At 44.5% G+C, this 17,021-nt stretch overlaps 1 protein-coding gene across 3 annotated transcripts in view; it reads right to left on the bottom strand.

The window, feature by feature from the left end:
- Positions 1-4,316, bottom strand: part of LOC119266928 (putative disease resistance protein RGA3) — a 10,200-nt gene extending 5,884 nt beyond the window's left edge. Inside the window, exons 1-4 of one of the 3 annotated variants that reach the window (XM_037548203.1) lie at positions 4,104-4,316; positions 2,560-4,024; positions 2,295-2,468; positions 1,943-2,057 (exon numbers count right to left, since the gene is read on the bottom strand). The gene's annotated coding sequence lies outside the window, so the exon portion shown is untranslated. Of the gene's footprint in view, positions 1-1,942; positions 2,058-2,294; positions 2,469-2,559 lie in introns of all 3 variants that reach the window. The other 2 variants (XM_037548202.1, XM_037548204.1) reach the window with 2 other exon arrangements.
- Positions 4,317-17,021: the final 12,705 nt, after the last annotated feature.

Genomic DNA, 17,021 nt, shown 5'->3' with positions numbered 1-17,021 from the left:
GGGGGGGTGCGCAAGAGGCAGTGGAGCAGGGCATCATAGGAATGGAAAATGTGGGCCAAAAGGAGATCAAGCTGGTGACCGGCCGCACAGACGAAATCAAGTGGCGCATTAAGCGATGACTTGGGAGAGAAGAAGCATACAAGAAGGTTGAAGGGAGTTGGTACAGATAAGGAATTGGTACATTAAAATATTGGTACTCATACAAAAAAAATCCTCGAGGACCAAACTTGATGCATCGTGGAACAACACATCAAGCTAAAAATCCTAGTACTCATACTAAAATGGTTGTGTCCATCCCTAGTTGGTGCACAGGCCGGGAGAAGTGAAATGCTCTGTCAATTTTAATAGGGGGAGGCACTCCTCCGCCGTAGCCATTAGCCTTCTACAACCCCGTCCCCTCCCCCACGTCACCGTTGGTGCGCCGCCAAGCAAAGCCCTCGGCGGCAGTGCTCCCATCCCATCCTTGCATCCCATCCCATCCCATCCTTGTCGTCGCTCCGGTTCTTCGGCGTGACGGCACGGCTCTCCTTGCTAGACCCCGCCACCGCTCGAGCTATGGGTGAGCCGCCGCCACCACCGGGACTCACCCTCCTCTAGCTACAGGGCTGCGCGGTCTCTTATGGCGATTGGGGTGCGGCCTCCCGGCTCCTGGTTGTGGGCCTTTGGCCATCGTTGGAGCCAGCCCTCTCCCAACTTGGTGTCCCCGGCGAGGTCCCTGTCTTCCAGATCTAGCGCGCCGAGTCATTTCTCATCCTGATCGTGACGGCATCAACCGACCACTTGAGCGGCAGATTGCAGAGGACACCAAATGGTCTTCATGAGGGACCCTCTCTCCAGATCCAGTGGCTGCTATCGGTGACTCACACTGGCAAGGTTCCAGGTTGTAGCCAGAAGGTTCATTTGTGGGTTTTGGCGGCTTTCACTCCAACTAGTTTGCATTCGGTGGAGAGATGAAATCTATGGACAGCAGCTTCACGCAGAGGGTATGGTTGCGTAGCGGCGGCTGTGGTGCCGTCACTCGATACTATGCTACACTTGTAGCTACTGGGATCGCTGAAAATGGTGACGACAATACATGATTGACTTCAATTTGGTGGTGCTTCTCTAAGTACCCGGTCTCGAGCTCCGCGGTGAAAACCTAAGTCTGACCCGAGTTGCTATACCTAGCAATAGCAATGTTTTTGTGTTGCTACCTTGTTGAAGGCCTTGGTCGGATATGCTCGAACTTATTCTTCAGGGTGAAAAACTATAATCTGGCCTTTGGTGGTTAGATCCGGTGACGACAATGCTTGAGCATCGTTCCCTTCCTGAAGGTGTTGCTGTTGAAGAACCTTTGTCATTGTTCTTGTGGTGTCAAAAGATGGTTGGCGCGGATATGGTCCTTGCCATAGTTTATTAAACGCTTCTTTTTTCCTTTCATCGTGTACGCATAGCTTTGATCATGCATGAGTTTGCTCTTTGCCGGCGTGCTTTTCTTTTGTGTGTGTGTACGCGTTGGTGTTGATTGTGTGCATCCTAGTTATGCACAAGCCAGGTGTGCGCTCATTGTGTTTGTCTTTTGAGTCAATAAAATCCACCCTTTGTAAGAAAAAAAATGGAGGAAGAAATAGGCATGTGTTCACTTGCGGCGGCCACATGGGTTCGAGAAAACACTTGTTACAAAGATATTGGAAACCAGTGCTTGCCAAATATATCTTTCAGAGATAAATATATTTGCACTGCTCCAGTAAAGTAATATAACCATTTGTCACAGATTTTGCGCTAACATATTTATATGCAAAATAACTATTATGGCATAATACTCGGGACTTTGTCATAACCTAAAATTATATGCAGAAAAAACATATTGTTAACCTAGCCGCGCAAATGCATGGGCCACTCCTTATGATTGAGAATGAAAATAGTAATGAAAGTGAAGTTGCTTATGATTGGAAGCCTTTACCTTACAAACTAGTCTTTAGTCAATAATAAGAATCCATATTCATCTTCTTGAAGACAAAGTCTGCTATGATGATCAGCTCATCGCCACTTTTAAGATCTCGCAAGACTGGGAACAACTAGAATAAAAAAAGAGAGTAGAAGATCATCGATCAAGTGAGAAAACCATGCTGCTATACCTATACAGTGGATAAATAGAAGATTTTCTACCAACTACTGAACAAAAGAAGTGCCAGTGTGTTGTACTCCCTCCGTAAACTAATATAAGAGCTCTTAGATAGTGATCTAAACGCTCTTATATTAGTTTACAGAGGGAGTTGATCTATAAGTGCAGAACATTGAGATCAAATATATACCTGAATATGGGCCGGTAATAAAACTGATAAGGCACTGATGTGAGTGTTGTAAGAGTAGAGCGTGTTAGCATAAACTATTTCCTGTCCCACCGGATCACTTGAATCCTGGTTGAATCAGTGATCAGTGGACCAAGACCAAAGGAACAAACACAAGCAACCAAGGTGGAACTTCCTCTGCATGGATTAGATGCATACACCGATTAATTGGAGATAATAGAATGAAAAATAGTCTTCAAATTATGTACTTGATTTCCTTATGCCTTACCGGAGTCAATGGCAGGCCAATGGGATATGAGCAAGAGAGCAAGTAAAGCAGTGGTAGGATACCCAGATAACACTAGGTGTGCTGAAGTCGCCCCCCCCCCCTCCCCCCTTCCTCTGTTTATGTAGAAAAATGCAGCCTAAAACAGTATGCGACAAAGGTGCTGAGTTGGATGGCGTGCAGAGTATTTGTGAAAGAGACTGCCAACCTGCTTATTGTCATTGCTGTGTGATTTACTGGTAGCATTGGTCATCGCCAACCGCCAATGATGAATAGCTTAAGCCAAGTAGCACATAGGATAGTCCTAATGGGAGTATCTTATTGTATTGTTGTACCTAACATGCCCACCCATCCTCATCTAGATAGATGGTACCTAATGAATAGATTAGGACATCATGTTCTCTTTCCTGTGCAGACAAATCCTCTCCTCACCAATGCGTTTTTTTAATAATCTCCCCAATGACAAATCATTTAGCTAGTTAATGTTCAACCAAAATCTATGTAGTATAGCTTACCTCGAGTAACAGATTGATCCCAAATAGTCTCCAGTCAGATCTGGGACCAAATTGAGAGTAGCGATGGCACTCGGAGAAAATTGTAGATGATGAGGTAACAGAGAATTTGAGATTGTTGTCATTATGGCACAACCCGTTCATCCGCGCCTCTCCCGCGAGAGGCCGTGTGAACCCTAGTGCCGCCAGCGCCCGCGCCCTCCTCTCTGCTCCTTCCCCTCGCCGCAAGTAGAACCTGATGACTTACCTGAGCTAGTAGCGCCATGTACTGGAGCCAAGCAAGAGCAAAGCACAAGTGGAAATTGGATACCTAAACAACATCATTTTCATCTTTGTTTTCCCGGTAACATCATTTTCATCAACCAGCCATGACAGCCAGTCTCTTACAGGAATGAGACAACTCAGTCCCCAACGAGGTCTGCCAAGGGAGGACCGCACAACGACAGCCTACATTTACGATCTGAGAGATGTACAGCAGAATCTGCACATATCATAATTGCCACTAAAGATCCCGTAAAGAAATGTGAGACACAGCTTACAAACGACTATATGTTGTATTCATCACAGTTAACCCAGGCAGTCAAGGAGGTTCACCTTGGGGCTACAGAGTAACTAGAGCACACTTGTGAACAAAACTTGGATAGCGATTGAATGGTAGCATTGTAAGCTTAAAAATGGCCCCACATTTGCAAATTTGGATATGTGTGAAAAGATACTCTAAGTCGTGAAACTGAATCCCCATTCCCCAATCAAGCTCTTAACCGGACCATCGAATTGGCCTATTTATCCCTTTCAGTTCTCCACATTACAGTAAGGTAAAGTTCCTTTGTAGCTCAGGCTACATAGAACCTCTTATCCTCAACCAGATTACAGTAAAGTATGCAGTGTCACACAGATGAGACGGGTGCTAGCATCCCAATACATCCCAAATTCCGCCCCCAAAGCAAAGAAAATTGCTGCGCGAACGAGAATAAATAGGTGGTCTGAGTTTGAGAGAGGATTTTGACAGTGGGATGGAGACGGGTGAGGACATACATACTCTGTCCCTGATGCCCTGGGCACCAAGACCTGCTCGGAGAAGCGGGCGACGCCGCAGCGGCGAAACGGAAGTAAGAGGAGGAGGAGTCAGCCATGTACCACAACAGCCCGCTGGATGCGTCTCCGCGGATCCCGTATGGCCCCGGGCTCCCGGCGCCGCCGCCGGTTCGTCGGGGTTGGGGCTAGCCAAGGAGGGTTCAGCAGCGAGCGGCAAAGAGGGGGAAAAAGAAGACAGAGGCAAGAGACGCGTGTACCCAACGTTTTGCAGGTGGGGCCGCCTTGTCAGTATTTTTTCTTAATTAAATTCTTTTGGAGATTTTTCTTGCTGATGCAAAGTTTTTTTTGGATAAAGAGTGTTTTTATTAACTTATAAAATGTAGTGTTAAGCAATGTAGCATTAATCATATACAAAACATGATGATCAACACCGGCTTGTGCACATCGGCGACAGTAAAGCCATATAGAGTCGACACTATGCCTATATCGAAGAAGGGGGTGCACCGATCCAAAGATTATTTTGCCATCCATGTTGGTTAAAATTCGCCTTAAATAGCGGTTGGTACTCCGTTTCGATGTAGCATAGACCATGTACAAAGCCAGTGCGTATAATAAAAAATAATATGCAAACCAATAGTGTTTTTGTCGTTGATTACAATATCATTTCTACATAGCCAAAGCATGTTCATGTGGTCACATGATGCGAAGTTCTTTTGAGAGATGATAATGACATGTATAGGAAGTGATACATTAGTAGTCACTTATACTCGTTGTAAAACACATAGCGACATAGTACATGTTGAGCGATCTTTGTTGTTCGGCTTCGCTTGCTATGCTCCCGGGGGACGGCTCGGGTGAACCCTAACCGCCTATGCCTCATCTCCCTCATGCTCTCCCAATTGTTGCCGGATAAAGTCAACAAGCAAAGCTCATCAGTGATGGCTGGGCTGCGGGGCAATGTGGTGGCCAGTTGTGGCGACCAGTGGTGGTTGTTCAGGCGTCGACCCTGGACATCGACATGCACGTCTGGTGATTCTATTCACCGGCATGGAGAGGGTGGCCGGAGGTGCGATGGGCCCTCGGATCTTGTTGCGCGAGCTGTTGGCGGCGCCTTTGTTGCGAGGGTGATGGCATGACGGTTGTGTTGTGTAACACCCCGACCACAGCCACCGATTCCCGGCCATTACGCCTGCCGACCACCTGGGATATAGATTCGCCACATAGACCAATAATGGTCTTTCCTGCGCACTTTTCTCCTCACCTGTGAGCACTCGGGAACAACTTCCTAGCAGGTCATCCATCCTCGAATTACTTGAAGCTTCTTTGGATATATGAGCTTATGGAAAAGAAAACACACCTTGTTGATAGGAAAGACCATGATGTCACATGTTGCTGCCTTTGGTAGATCTGGGTGGCGATGGTTATGGGCTAGCGTGTAGGCAACCATGGCTGGTGATTGTGAGTGTCTACCTCCTTGTCGATGGTGGGATGCTGCTCTCCTCTCCGTAGTGGTGATCCAACACTGCTGTGAAAAGGCTTATAGGTGGCCTCAAATTAGTGGCGGGCAAGGCCAGAAACCGCCACTTCTATTTTGGATAACCAAATACATGCAACTTTGTCACTCGAGGGAGGCTGCAGATCCTCTCAAGGCCTTCACAATACCCAATAACAAGGACCTCAAAGAGCACTAGGTGGTCCTCCATGGCCTTCAAGTTGTTTAGTCCTCTTAATTAGATTGAGCTCTTTCAAGCAGGCGGTGTCCTCTCCAAGCTGTTGCGGGAGATCCCTCAGTTTTGGACAATTGTGAAGTTGCAGCTGCACCAAACGAGGACATACCTCGGCTTGGCAGATCTCATCCGCTCCATCCTTTCCCCATCCATAAGCAGTAGTAACTTCTTCCTCGTCATGAAAAGAAGACCATTCACATTGATGATTAACCATTCAAGTTTAGGGAAAACAACAAACTCATTACATACAAGGTCACCATTCTTGCAGCAAACAAATTCAGGTCCAACCTTGGTAACTACATGTGCTCCATCAATTCTCAGAAATTTCAAGTTCGGTAGCTGCCCAATCGATGGAAGATCAGCACAGGATCGTATATCTATGAGTATCAAGTAAGTATACTAGTAGTAAAGACAAACAGGCGGTAGCAAAGCAGGTAGGATACCACTTACCAAAGAATCCATAAATACATAGGTCTTTCAGGTTATGCGGAGGTATTAGCTACTCAAAGACATTCTCAGTATTACTAATATCTTCTTCTGAATATTATCCGTCTCCACGTCCAGTTCAGTCTAGTACTAGTTTTTTAGATTTTTTTTTGTCTGACGGCATTGCATTTGTACTACAATGAGCCACTCTTTTCAGTTTAACAAGACAAAATAAACCTCATATGCAACTAAGAAGACAACTCTTCCAACTTCCATTCATCTTGTCTGTTAGCTATCAATTCCATCACCGGCGGAATAATCTCTTACAACGGTGAGGAATTTCAGATTCCCTGTCCCTTTTGGAACCTGGTTTACTTTTGTGTCAAAAAGGTCAAGACATCTTAAACAGCTCAACAGGGTCATTGCTGAAGGAAGACTGTGTAGATAAACACACCGTCTCAAGCTTAGTACTTGAAGGTTCTTTAGGGAGCCAATGGATTCCGGAATTACTCACTTGTTGCGAGCTGTAAAATACAAGAATATATATTGAGATACATGAGCACTTATTTTTCTTAAATGACCATATACTTAAAAAGGTGCCCAAATATTTTTACAAATATTAACGTATTTCAAACAAGTATAAAAATAATAATATTGTTCTATGAATGTTTTTTTTGTAAAAAAATGTTGAGCGTGTTTAGAAAAAGATTCATCATGCCTCAAAAATAATCACAGTGTATTTTAAAAACATATAATGTGTATTTAAAAATATTTCAAAATGTATTAAAAATATTTCATGTTTGTTATAAATGTTTCATATTTTCTATAGATATTGGTGGTGCATTTAAATAATCTTTATATCATATTCTAAAAATATTTTGCGTTTTTTTCAAAAATACTTGTGCAGTTCAAAAAAATGTGCACTGCGAAAAGGGGAAACTCTAAAAACCCAGAGAGATAAAAAAACAGGAATGTGAACATAAAAAGAAGAAGAAAAAACCACAAAAAGGAGAAAAGGTAAATAGGAAAACATAAACACAAAAATGATAAGAAAGTGTTCACTTATGTATTTTAAAAATGTTCACATCTATTGAGAAAAAAATATTTGAAAATATGTTAAAATTGTTCCATATATTTAAAAAATGTTCATGTATTTACAAAAAATATTGAAGTAATCAAAAAGTGCTAATGCATTTTCAAAATAAGTTTTGTGTAATTTTTAAAAAGTGTGCAATTTTAAAGGATTTATATATGTCAAAAACATTTCTCTGTTTCTTGTAACAAGGAACTGAAGATAAAGAAAACCAAGAAAGGAACTAAAAAGAAAAGGAAAAGAAATTAAAAAAGGGCGAGCTTTACTCAGCAGGTGCAGACCACCACTATCTGCATTGCATGTTCAAAAATTCAAAGCATGCTTTCCTTTTTTTCAAAAAATGTTAGATCTATTATAAAGATTAACCAGAATTACAAAGCACCTCAAATATAATAAAAATTACATCGAGTTTCAAGGATCAGCGAACGACAATTGCCGCCGCCAGCGAGCCGCTATCGCCGCTTCCATATAGGAATGGCCTTGATGATGACGGCCAGCCAGGAAGCCTGCTTTAAACTGGACGCCTGAACTTTCGACTGAATTTTTGTCTCAAAAAAGAAACTTTTGACTGAACTAAAAAGAAACTTTTGACTGAACTTTGTTCAGCATTAATCAATACTTTTAAGCTAAGGAGAGCAAACCTTTAACCCATTAATTCTGCACTGTATTGCACTAATTAATTGAGTTCAGAATAGAAGAAGATACTAGCACTGAAGAGAATTTGCATTGGACCGGACTATCGCTATGGCAGATCGTGTAGTGATAGTTCCTGCAATGTCCCTTACTATTCTTGAGCTCAACCGTAGAGAAACAGAGCTTGCCCATTCATAGCTCACACTTCTGCACATAGCTGCTTCAAAACGTACTTGGCCCCCACCGTCTGTCATCCCCGTCCACGCTTCGCAGAAGTTGCAGAACTCCGGCGCAGGCTCCGGGGTTGTGCTCCTGGAGCTCAGGAACGACAACATTCACCGCACTGCACACATCGTGCCATGTTCATTCTGCAGCTGTGTCAGTTTGCCATCGTCTTCGTCGTCCACGATTCCTGCAACACCCAGGATATGTAGTATGTACTTTTCATGTGTTATGATTTCCGTGTTAGAATGTATTTTGTATAGAGCTTCTGTGTATATCCGTATATTGTAATTTTATATAATATGTACCCTTATATATAAAAAGAGCCACACCGGCATTAGGGTGTCATGCAGTTTCCCACAAAGCATAATTGTTTACATGGTACTTCCTCTGTTTGAAAAAAAAGCTTGTCCCAAGCTTGTCTCTCAAATGGACGTATCTAACACCATTTGAGGGACAAGCTTTTTCGGACGGAGCAAGTATCAGTTTAGGTTACGAACATATCTTCCGCCGCCGCTAGTGTTCCGATCCCATCTGCACCGGCCACCGCCACCGCATGCTGGAGGAGTCTCCGCGGATCCCGTATGCGCCAGCGCTGCCGGCTAGACGGGGTTGGGCGGCGAGCGGCCAAGAGGAACAGAAGGAGGTTGTTCGTGCTGGAGGTGGATTTTTTGAGCCTACGCACCCGGGCCACGTTATCTTGGCAGTCCGTTCTTTTTCTTGTACCTCGAGATACGTAGCATTAAGCTCCATTAACTAGCGTCATGACCTGACTCATACAGTATGTTGGCAGGCTCGGGGGTAGGACTGAATGAAAAGGTCCCCTAGATTCTGAGACGTCTTGTTTCTTTCTGCCGCCCGAAGATCGATGAGATGCTCACGAGACGGTGCCTCATGGGCTAACGGTCTAAATAAAATCTAGCACTGTTCCCTACTTCCCTGTGTCAATGCAAGAAAAAAAATCATCAGGCCAGCTATCGTAGAAAAATGCATGTGGCGCGGCACAAGTTGTTTGCTTCGTGTACCCCGATCACTCGTACAGCCATCGATAAGTGTTTGACATGTGCGAAGCACATCTGGAGGTCCCTGGCAAAATATGAGCCCTTGGAGCTTCTACACAACCATAGTTGTAAAATCGGTCCCCTATACGTACGCAGACACATCTAGATATGCCCGCGGACAATGACCGAGCAGACATCCGTGTCGACCTGCCTCCTCTAACCATTGTATCCATGGCGTACCGTGCTCGTCTTCGCGTCCATCGTCGTCGTTATCGTGCAGACGTCTGCATCGACTTGCGTACCCTAGTTGTTGTATTCGTGGCATACGTACTTGTCTCGGGCTATCGTCCCGATGTTCGCGTCGAGTCATGTACCCTAAGTGTTGTATTCGTCTCCGTGTCCATCGTTGCTACCGTCCCGACGTCCGCGTCGAGTCGCATACCTTAAGTGTTGTATTCATGGCGTCATGTGTTCGTCTCCGCGTCCGTCGTTGCTACCGTCCTGACGTCCGTGTCAAGTCACGTATCTTAAGTGTTGTATTCGTAGTGTCATGTGTTCGTCTCCGCGTCCATCGTTGCTACCGTCCCGACATCTGCGTCGAGTCACGTACCTTAAGTGTTGTATTCATGGCATCATGCTCGTCTCGACGTCCGTCGTCGCTACCGTGCCAACGTCCATGTCGACTCGTGTATTCTAACCATTGTATCCATGGCATCATGCTCGTCTCGACGTCCGTCGTCGCTACCGTGCCAACGTCCATGTCGACTCGTGTATTCTAACCATTGTATCCATGGCATCATGCTCGCCTCAACGTCCGTCGTTGCCACCGTGCCAACGTTCATGTCGACTCGTGTATTCTAGTGTTGTATCCATGGCGTCCCATTTTCGCCTCCATGTATGTCGTCGCTACCGTGCCCAGTTTGTGAGATTTCGAACATTCGAATGATGCAACGGATGTTTATCCCACGACGTTGAATGATGAAAAATGTCCGCACTATGAGATCCGAACATTTGTGAATGATTTAAAGCACGGCATTGGAGTTGCCCTAATGCTTTGACTTGGTCCAACCCATGCATCGTCCATGTTTGCAGTGTCTGGGCCTTACCAAACCATGTACATTGTACATGAACTGTGACTTTTCATCGTGTACTTCGTCCATGTCCTAAAACATGTGCATCGTACATGAGTCATGGTCACCAGGCACTGCCAGCGAACCTTCTCCCACCCGCGTAACCAAAAAGCGAAGTTGAGTTAAAAACCCATGTCACGAGTATGTGAAGCTGTGTTGTTGTTGACTTTGTCCATATGCGCATGTCTTTTAGCTGTGTTGCCCAGCTAGACTTCATGCACAGTAGCCTACTGGAACTAGATTGATCACAGACCTGTGGTGGGTAATCACACTGCCGCAATGCCCGTGACCTGTTTTAGCGGCTGACGACGGCACGGATCCCAACGCGTACGGGCGGCCAAGATAACGCGACCGGGGTGCGTAAGCTTTCCAGAATGATTTCGTGTTCGTGCTCTCGGAGATTCCACACTATTGGATTGGGTTTTTTCGTGCTCCAGCCGTTGCAGCTGCTGCTGTCGTCGCCGGCGTTATATTGGCCACCATGCAACACCATTTTCGCCCACGGGAACATCGTCGGCTTTGTGCAGATCTTCCCACAGCATCATTGGTGTTGCAGTCATCGCTGCACAGCATCACCTCCCACACAACACAACACTAGGTGCTAAAGTCGTCTCCCTCCTCTGCTTCTGTAGAAAATAGCAGGCTAACACAGACAGGACGGTCAGAATGGGAGATGGAGTATATAAAATTGTTGTACCTAATATGCCCACCTGACCTCATCATCTAGATAGATAGTGGTACAATATTTCTTGCGCAGAGAAATCTTCCAATTGCATTGCAAAAATCTTGTGTAGCTCACATTACCAGGAAAAGCAGACTGATTTGATTCCCCACATCTCGAATATTCTGAATCAGATCCGGCACCAAATTAAGAGTAGCGATCCATGGAGCTCGGGGGGTATTGCAGTGGAGTCGTGCCGGTGCTAAGGAGGGTGAGATAACAGAGAATTTGAGATCAGTGTGCCGTGGAGCACGAATCTAGAGAGAAGCGGGAAGATGCAGGTCTAATCCCCGACGAACGTCACGATAAATGTTCAGTGACCAAATAATCATTGAGATTGCCATCAGCAACAGATACAGTTGAAAAACCCCTGACTACAGTTTAACTTTGAGAAATCATAATACCTGGAGACTGCATCCTTAAACCTCTTGAGCAGCGTAATTAGCAGCCCTCCACATTGCACAACTTTGCTCAGAGGGTGCAGACCACCACTATCCACGTTGCCTCTGCCGATTTGTTCCATCCCCCAGAATTTAAATGCAAGTTCAGACTTTCAAAGGAGTGATTTCAACTGGAATGTCTGAACTCCCGATTGAATTGATCAGTCTTTCAACTAGGTAGTTCGATACAACTTAAAGCTGGTGCAAATCCTCATTCTTGCATCTGCATTGCACTATTTTAATTGCTTTGCCAAGATGGTGTAGTCGCAGTTTCTGCAATATCATTGAATCTTCTTTCATCTCAGTTGCAGGGAACAATAATTATTGCACTTCGTCATTCATGCTTCACCATACCCACAGATAGCGGCTTCCATATGCAGTTGAGTGCCTCTGCCGAAGTTGCCTTCTGCACTTCACCCAAGTTCCAGAGCTCCTGCCGTGGTTGTGCTCCCGGAGCTCTCGGCAACAGCCACCTTCACCACACTGCGCACATCGTCGCCGTGCTCAGTCTGCATCTGTGTCAGTTTGGCAGCATCGGTCATCGTGCACCACTTCTTGCAACAACCAAAAAAATACTACATATATATATATATATATATATATATATATATATATATATATATTATTTGTTCATGATTTTCAGTTGAACAATCCTTCTGACAATGTAGTTTGGCGACACAATACGTACAACACAGGTTTATACAGTAACAAAAATGCTCTTCATGACCAGGTCACTCACACAGGTTTGGCCGTACAGGTTACACAGGCAAAGCCTCACGCCCAAGTTCAGAAACAAAATAAAAGGAAATCCATCACTTCCATTGAAAGAATAAAATCGCGCCAACCGTGCCATGGAGGTTCAGTACAGCAAAGGCCCCAAGTTCAGGAACAAATAAAACGAAATTTCTGGATTAAATCCAAAAGGTGAAAGCATACCCACACACAAGACAACGATCGATACATTCCAGGGCACCTGCCCAAAGAAATTTGTTCCTTCACCAGCTCGCTACACATCCATCATGGAACTTGCGCATCTTCAACATTGAGAGACTTCCTCAACTTAGTACGTTTGGTGCTTTGCCCATCGAAGCGAACGGGCCATCAGTCCTACGCCGCCAGCGAAACACACCGAAATAATTAGCAACTATGACAATTGACAAGCACATAAAGTCATAAACACATACGTACCAAGAGTTGGTACAATTCCGTATATGCTGAGATCAAGCATGAGTGTAGCTACAATTTCGGTTGTTTTTCCACAGCGTCACATACACAACTGGGGTATAGTTTGCCTGAATAAGAGACCAATGCCTCAACAACTATTACTACTCATATCTGTTAATGGAGATGCCAATATTATAAACTCTACCTGGATAATTATGAGAATGTAAGCAACTTAAGAGCAACATTTTACAACACTTAATAACTTGCACGCTTGCAGTCTGCCAATGGACAAGTACTAATTCTGGAATAATCAGTAAAAGGTCTAAGTATTTCTGTTGCATAAGCATGTATAGTGGCACACAACTGAACAAAGATGCAATTTAGGCACGAGTCCACTGAGGGAGAAAACTGAATCATGGCTGCTAAGAGAATCAAATATACAATAAAAAATATCCAACCAGTATGGAGTGTCATATATACCTTGTGCAATCTAACTCCACATGTAGACATCCAGTTCTTCGCCATGAAGTCGCTGGTGTTGCTCTTGAAGCCCAGGGACCCAGCGTGTAGAGATCTCTTGCATATCCTCGCCCATCCCCAGCTGCTGCAAACTGCCCAATCCCTCTACATGGCTTAAATTTGGACAAGCACCTACACGCAGCGCTGTCACTTGAGGGAGGTTGGAGACATTCTGCAGGCCTTCACAATTCTCAATGGTAAGAAGCTCAGAGAGCAGTGGGAAGTCCTTCACGACCTTCAAGTTGTTCATTCCAATTAAAAGGATCTCCTTCAAGCTGGCAGTGTCCTCTCCAAGCTGTGGCGGCAGAGCCCTCAGCTTCGGGCAACCTATGAGTTGCAACTTCACCAAACGAGGCAGCAGTTGCAACCTTGCAGATTGGGCATCCTCCTTTTGAATCTCAACAGCTCCATCCTCTCCCATTTCATCATCAGCAACAACGTCTTCATTAAGAAAGGACCACTCCTCCCAGCTGGGCATATCATTGATGACCAACCATTCAAGTTTAGGGAAAGCAACTAACTCACTGCATATGGGATCACCCTTCCCGCAACCAAATAACTCAGGTCCAACCTTGGTAACTGCATGTGCTCCCATTATTTTCAGATATTTCAGGTTAGGTAGTTGCCCAATGGCTGGAAGATGTACACAGGATCGTACATAATTGAGGATCAAGTGTATTAATGATGACAAACAAGTGGTACCAAACCAGGTGGGATACCGCCGACCGAAGAATCATAAAATTAAGTAGACGTAGATGTATCAATTTTCCTATATAACCTGGGATCTTTTCTACAAATGAGCAATTCAATACCAAAACACGAAGAAGCAGAAATCTCTTGAACAATGTATCCTCAATTCCCCATGGACCCTTAACAGTTAGGAAAGTCCTCACCTTAACCTCCACCTTATCCAGTCTAGGTAACACTAACGTATCCTTCTTAATGACAGCAGTAACACGTCGCAATTTTGACATATTTTCACCCCTTAAAGTTTCAACATCTCCAATAAAACATTCTTCTCTTGATATATTACAAGCAAGTTGTCTTAAGAGGTCATGCATTTTGCATTCAACCTGGTCAAAAATGAACCTATTTAGCTGGAGGAGATTCCGATGTATTAGCTCGTAGTAGTACTCTTCTGCTACGTCTTCTAGTAGTTGGCCTTGCTGCTCCTCGATGAATCCTTCAGCAATCCATAACCTGGTAACTTCTGCACGCTCTATGATAGAATCTTCAGCATACAAAGCACAATAAAGGAAACACTGCTTCAGACGATGTGTTAACTCATCATAGCTTAGATACAAAGCTCCTTCTATTTCATCCAAGAGCATGCTCTGGGAACCAGCATATTTGCCCAAATACTTTTTCCACTCATTCTCCGTTAGATCTCTGCTTGCCAAAGCACTAGCGGTAACCTTGATTGCAAGAGGGAGGTGACCACATTTACGAACAATCTCAATTCCTGTGTTTCTTAAATTCTGCACTTCTTTCTCTTCGTCAATGTTCATGCTTTTCCAAAAGTAGCTCCCATCCCACCTCTACTGACATGAGATCAACTCGATGGATATGCTGCACACCTATTGTCATTGCAATTTGATCATTTCTTGTAGTTACCAATATTACTCCAACAGCTGCTTCGTTTACTGGAATTTTTATTAAATCTGTCCAAACATTTGACTGCCACACATCATCTAGAACAAGAAAGAAACTCTTGTCCTTGATTGCTTCTGCAAGCTTTCTCTGCAGCTCGGCTATGGTTTCACCTTGCTGATGATGCACATCAATATTACGGAGAACCTCTTTCAGAAGAGTAACTTGATTGTAATCTTGTGACACACAAATCCATGTGTGTATCTTAAAGCTTCCTTTTATTTTGTTGTCATTGTATATCTTTTGAGCTAGTGTTGTCTTACCAACTCCCCCGGTTCCAACAATAGCAAGCTTGTAAGACTTATTTTCCTTGTGTGAATGAACTAAGTCCACCAACCTCCTGCTAGAACGTATGATCTCCTTTCCCACAAGGTTGGGCTCAACGAGGTTGGAACTTCTTACCATATTTGGATGTTGGACCATTTCCAGCAGGTTGTGTACTAGTGTTGAATGTTAAGAATATCTTGTCCTTTGAAATGTTCTCTATCTTTTTGTTGAGGCCTCTAATCCGAACAGCAACATCATGACGTGACCAGATGTTACAAAAGCAAGAGGAAACTGAGAAGCCCGCACATGCAGCTGATTTGCTTGATGATGAAGAAGGATCATCAGGAAGTAGCTTGCTTCCTTTACATCTAGCCACATCTAGGATTTCATCAACATCATATATAACATCTCTCAGTTGGCCGAGCCAATTGTTTACTGCTAGCTCTTTTGTCCTCCTTTTCTCAGCATCATATATGCAACATTTTATCAGTTCTACTCGTCGCAGGACTTCTCTGAGCTCTTCTTCCACCCCGAGGATTAGTATGGCCTCATCTGTAATGATATTCTGCAACTTACTGGCACATGATCCAAGCAACGATTCAAGTATGGCTGCCATCGATCAGACAAACCCGGCAAGGGAGATCCACCCAAACCGCCACGGTGACTTGTTCTGAGAATAGCAGAAATTGGAAGCTGAAAATGAATGCTTTCAAAAATTAGACAAGGCTCTACAGATACACTAGAAGCTACTTAGTTACTATTTTTTTGCCTAACGAAAGCTATGCATGCAACATACATATAGATTCAGCACCTTGAGTAGTGCCATGTATCAAGGACTAAGTTCAAGTTTTTGTGCTCGCAAATTTACATGTGTTTCAGTTTTTCATACAAAAATATTTATTAGTTTGTCTTGCCTAGTTAAGGGCGCCATCCAATGGCAGCTGCATAGCAGTCTGCAGTCTACATATCAATCGGAACCAAAGAAAATGTTGCGTCAAGTATATACGGCCGATTTTTTTATTAATAGTAAATGATAATTCTGTAATTCCGAAACTGGTAAAGGGCCGGTGGAAATTTTAAAAATAGGAAGGACGTTAGGAATAACAGCGTCCAGGATGGACGCTAGTATGGATGGCGTCCAGGCCTGGACGCTAGTAAGGATGGCGTCCAGTCATGCCCTTCGATTGGTGCTCTGGTTTTGGCTCAACTGAGTTGTTTTTCTCTGATAGATAGAGGTTTCATGAACTATATACTCTAATACGTTTGCAGCCATCACTTCTTACCTTGCTGGGCGGTAAGCAAGCTCTAGCACAGACATCACCAATCATCGGAGGGGCAACATCATCTCACAAGCCGCTTATCATTAGGATCATTCACTGATCATTAGGATCATCCACTCGACCTATGGTTGGAGCATGTGAATTGTTCCATGGCCTTGTTGAATCTCCTTTGTTTGGTCTTCTGTACAATTTATCTAACGGTTACAAGTGTACATTATATAGGTGACTAGGTTGTTACTTTTGGGCAATACAATTGGAAACTGGCTAGTTTATGATAACACATAAGTCCATCTTAGTCGGCGGTCGCACTTTTGCCTCTATGTGTCGGTGCACCACTGCTAGCACTTCTGGAAGCATGGTGTGCCGGTGTCGTAGCCCGACGTGAACCTGCCGCGCGAGTGGCACCTCAACCTCGACAGGGTTCCGGTGCCGACCGTGCCAGACTCAGGTAGCACACAGCTGATGGAAATTCAGCACCGTCGTGCTCTACTCCTGGATGACCTTCGCCACGACCCAACGTACACGGTGGATTTGCCGAACTAGGACGCGTGGTTCGCCACCGAGCACGACCAACGTCGTCGGTCGTGCTTCAAGGGTGTGCCCCGTGAACCACGCGCACTCACCGCTCCACCATCACTGTCGGTC

Source organism: Triticum dicoccoides, chromosome 3A (assembly GCF_002162155.2).
Source record: "Triticum dicoccoides isolate Atlit2015 ecotype Zavitan chromosome 3A, WEW_v2.0, whole genome shotgun sequence".
Taxonomy (NCBI): domain Eukaryota; kingdom Viridiplantae; phylum Streptophyta; class Magnoliopsida; order Poales; family Poaceae; genus Triticum; species Triticum dicoccoides.
This window is presented reverse-complemented; position numbering and strand designations above follow the sequence as displayed.